The sequence below is a fragment of the Coffea arabica genome, chromosome 1c (assembly GCF_036785885.1).
Source record: "Coffea arabica cultivar ET-39 chromosome 1c, Coffea Arabica ET-39 HiFi, whole genome shotgun sequence".
Lineage (NCBI taxonomy): Eukaryota > Viridiplantae > Streptophyta > Magnoliopsida > Gentianales > Rubiaceae > Coffea > Coffea arabica.
This window is the reverse complement of record NC_092310.1, coordinates 12945597-12950140: the sequence shown is the minus strand read 5'-3', so window position 1 is coordinate 12950140 and position 4544 is coordinate 12945597. Positions and strand designations below refer to the sequence as shown.

The following is a 4544-nucleotide window of genomic DNA, read 5'->3' as shown; positions in this document are numbered from 1 at the left end:
CTGGCAGCCCGTAAAGGAATCGAGTGCTACAGGACTTCACATCAAGGTTTTATTTGCATGCCAATAGCCATATAATTGTTTTACTTCATAATCTTTAAAAAACTTAACCTCTCAGCCCTCCCTAACCTTTTTCCTAGTACCAGGACTAAAACCTATGTGCTCAGTGCCAACACACAACTCCTACAAGTCTCATGACTGACCCAACTAGAAAAAGCTATGCGAAATGTGGGGTTCAGACATTGCACATGAAAACTATCAAAGAACAAACAGAAAACCAAAAATATTGAAATTTAAACCATCAGCATATGCGGACCAAAACCAGATACATATGCAGTTATTGAACAGGACAATAATGAAAAATCTGATACAAAAAACTGGTGCATACTAATAGACCATAAATTGAACAGCCATAACTACATCAGAAGGAAAAGAATAACGATAAACAACCCAAACAAAAACAAAATCAAAAGACACCTCGCCAGCATCCACCACGATCACATCTACAATATAATTGTTGGCCAAATTGGATCCTGCAAGAAAGTGAAGAGAATTATGGTTTATGAGGAAAAGGGATGAGGATCAGAAACGGAAAAAGAAAAACCAAATAGATTAGCTATGAGGTCAAAAGTTTTACCTTGTTCTTTGCAGCTGCATGCTGAGCAACAAGTAGGATAGACTCTAGGGAAACAGTGAGGAAGAATCCAGCAATATAGTAGTACTTGGCCTTTTCAACTGCCCAAATGCCAAGAGAACATATCAGATATTAGATAACAAGAGAATATATCCTGTAAATGGAAAAAGAAACAGAAACAGAAAAAATGCTTACCTAAGGCCCAATTTTCTGGTCTCTTCAGGTGTTCAGATTTATAGCAGTTTGCAGCTGACAAGTTAGCAACAAGTGACCTGCATAGGGTTTCATTTGTATTCTTATCAATCCAGTCTGTTAATAACAGTCTAAACTTCATGAAAGAAAGGAATAAGACATCTGCTAACTGTCAGATCAGGCACCACAAGCATGACAGCAATGAAGAGACAATTTAAAAATGGGGAAGAAGATCCTTTTTGTTGAGAAGGGAGCTGATATGTGAAGAAGAAGAAGACATTTAGATATCCTAAATTTGTTTCATCAGAAGTATCGACATATAGCTGTCTGCAGAAAAGCAAATTACTACCACACTAACCCAGTAAAAGACAAGGTAAATATTTTCACTTTTCACTTCCCCTGTGGACGATAGTTCTTATTAGCAGGGATAGTTCAGGACAAGTTTACAAACTATTTTGTCTAAACCATTTTCAGCAAAACTGACCTTTCACCACCAACAACACAAACAGCACAAGTACCCGTTGGAGCAGACTCGTCCTCATAATAATGAACCTAAACACAAATGGAACAGGGAGAGTATAATTTGATGTTATTCAAGGTACAGTGGATTTCTGTTGATTATAAAACAAAGTAAAACTGAACTAAATATACGGAATACCAAGATTAGGTTCAAAGATAGCAAATGTGACCAATAATCTTGTAACTGAAATAACAAAGCTAGTTTATACATTATGCATAAGAGAAGCAGATGAATCAGATGTGTGACATTACATTTACACCAGCACTATAATTTGATGTTATTCAAGGTACTCTGGATTTCTGTTGATTATAAAACAGAGTAAAACTGAACTAAATATACAGAATACCAAGATTAGGTTCAAAGAGCAAATGTGACCCATAATCTTGTAACTGAAATAACAAAGCTAGTCTATACATTATGCATAAGAGAAGCAGATAAATCAGATGTGTGACATTACATTTACACCAGCTTGCGACCAATCTTCGAGGTTCTCCTATCTCAGGATAAGAAAGAGACAAAAAGAAAAAAAAAAAAAAAAGAGAGAATAAAAGGTGGGTTTTGGGTGTCATTTTTTCGAATAATCTTTAAAAGAGGGGAAAAATGAAGAAAAAAGAGAGAATAGAAGCGGTGTGCTATTAGTCTGTTTCTTTTCTTTTTTTCAGAGAAAAAAATGGAGGAAATCCATGGAAGGAATGGAGGAGGTCAGTTATACTCTCGGATGAGACAAAAGGAATAGGGGGTTCTGGAAAAAGGGGATGAGGAGACTGGTAGAACAATCAAGAGAAAGGTGAGAAAGGAGACTCAACAATGAGCAGCTATTTCTCCTCCCAACTTAAGCACGTGCAGTCCTTGTGAGTGACAACCATCCTCCAACCAATAAAACACAGCCACATCAACACAACCACCATTCATCTTAACAAATTCATTCATGCTTTTACTATACAGGTAGAAAAAAGTAAGACTTAAAAAACTTTAAAAGAATATACCTCTAGAGAATAGAAGAGAATGAAAGATAGGTATTGTTATCTTTCATCCTGCAAAGACAATAAAATAAAAACACAAAATCAGATAAACCAAAAATTGGCAACACAAAAATACTTTCCTGAGAGACAAACATATAAAGAAAAAGGAAAATCTTCTTTTAATTGAGAAATTGAATTAGAAAACCAAATGAGAAAACAACTTAGAAATATGCTCTCTATTTAAAACGTTACTATGAAGCTTTGGTCTGCCTATGTTCAATTTTTTTGGTTTCATCATGTCTACCTAGAAATTGCTAAGCATCAGCTGTGTTGCATAGATACACGGCGGAGTCCACAATAATCTAGTTCATATTTTGTCTCATGCAGAAATGGAGATATTCTATGGAATCAACAAATTCAATAAGATCCATACAAAATTCTGATTTTAGGTCCATGTAAACTTTCTTGCTTTCCAGTTTTACCTACTACAAACAAATTAATAGTTTTGGCATTTTGTCAAACACTTGATTTCATATAAATATCATTGCATTATTACAGAAATTTAGAATCAAAAAAATGGGAAGAAAAGAAGAAATCCTGTGTACAAAAGACACAAAAAGCTAGACATCCATAAAATACTCAAATGACTACAAATTCTAGTAACATTATATCAACTTTGATGTTTCCAAGGTTTAGGAAACATGCCACAACCTAATCTTTTGAAGGCCAACTAATCCATGATAACCAATATCGAAACTTACACCTAATAGGTTATAAGCATAAATAAATCAACAATTCAAGGGAAAATAAAAAAATTTTTACAAAAAGTGAAAGCAAAAAACCTGTAATCTGGCAAAATCAAAGATAACCTCTTCCGCAAGGGAAAAAAAATGCAAGATGATGTTTAGGGTACAAATGGCAATGAAATAGATACAGTCAAATATTCATTTACTATAACCTACCCAAAAAGTATATATATATATATTCACTTACTATTATATACAAAAGGCTGGAACATAATGCCTCACTACATAACCTAGAGTATTTCGAAAAAGAATTGAAGAATTTTCCCAAACTTTTGACTTGAAATATTAAAAAAAACATAAATTAGGAAAAAAAAAGAAACCAGGAAAAATTTCTTATAACGGCATTGGATCGGGAAAAGTTCCAAAAAAATTTCTCAAATTTGTTAAATCCAAAATTGAGATACAAATAAAGCAAGAGAAGGAAGAATACCAGGCAAAAGAAAGGGGGGAAAAAGAGCAAAACTAACCACGTGTTTTAGAACATAGTTTTAAAAAAAGGGAAAAAAATCTTACAGAGTCTCACAGGAATGTTGGAAGAGATTCCAAAATTGTCACCTGCAATATCACAAATAAAGACGAATTAGATTAGATCAGGCAACTAAACCTAAAAAGAAAAATAGAAGGCTAGAGAAAATCAGGGAGGGAAAGAAAAAAATACCAACCATCTGTTTTGGTCCTAAATCTCCTGATGTTGCCGGCCATGGAGAATAAGAGAGATAGAAGGGCTTTGGGGCTTTGGGGCTTTGGGAGTGTTGAGGAAAATGAAGAAGAAAAGAGAGAGATGGTCTTAAGAGAGAGGAGAATAGCGATGAACCCTTCTAAATTGTGATGCATCGAGCCATGCGCCAATCCCATCCTCGGCAGAATACGTCAGAAAGAAAGAAAACCCTCGAATATTTCTCTAGCTGGGCACGTGATTTTGGCACGAGGAGGACGATCACATTTTAACCAATGACAGCTTGACACATCAGCAGACGACCACTCTTTTGCCCAGACTCATTCGTGCTTTTACTATATAGGTAGATTAGCATCAATACCGGATTCCCAGTGCATTTACATGAAGAGCTTGGGCGAGGGACAAAATGGTAAGCAATTCACCTGTGCTGGAACTATTTATAAAAAACACAGTTTTCTAAGTGCGATGAAATTTTTGGGACGGAGGGAGTAATATAATATTGTCGTTTGAACAAAAAAAAAAGTATCACATAGAAATAAAATATATGAAAGTGTATTTAATATAAGGATATGCAAAATCGCTGGTGAAGTGAGTGACATAAATATGTGGGCAGTGTCGTAAATGCGATCATGGTCATACTTGGAGAAATATCTAAGTATTTGAATGACATAAATTCATGATTGAAGTTCAAGACGAGGTAAATGTTATAGTCGGATACTAAGCGCTTGGTCTAGTGAATGGACTCCGTCCGGAAGGT

At 35.0% G+C, this 4544-nt stretch overlaps 2 long non-coding RNA genes across 3 annotated transcripts; both read right to left on the bottom strand.

Moving 5' to 3' along the window:
* Window positions 1-281: 281 nt before the first annotated feature.
* On the bottom strand, window positions 282-1818 carry LOC113699038 (uncharacterized). Of its 2 annotated transcripts, none has more exons than XR_003450383.2 (5): window positions 1801-1818; window positions 1308-1375; window positions 827-903; window positions 635-732; window positions 282-530 (listed from the first exon to the last, which is right to left on the bottom strand). It is a non-coding gene; the product is annotated as an uncharacterized lncRNA (long non-coding RNA). The 2 variants fall into 2 exon arrangements; XR_003450451.2 differs by lacking the exon at window positions 1801-1818 and adding an exon at window positions 1595-1607.
* Window positions 1819-2319: 501 nt separating this feature from the next.
* Window positions 2320-3891, bottom strand: LOC140006322 (uncharacterized). Its single transcript, XR_011813955.1, has 3 exons — window positions 3774-3891; window positions 3625-3666; window positions 2320-2377 (listed from the first exon to the last, which is right to left on the bottom strand). It is a non-coding gene; the product is annotated as an uncharacterized lncRNA (long non-coding RNA).
* Window positions 3892-4544: the final 653 nt, after the last annotated feature.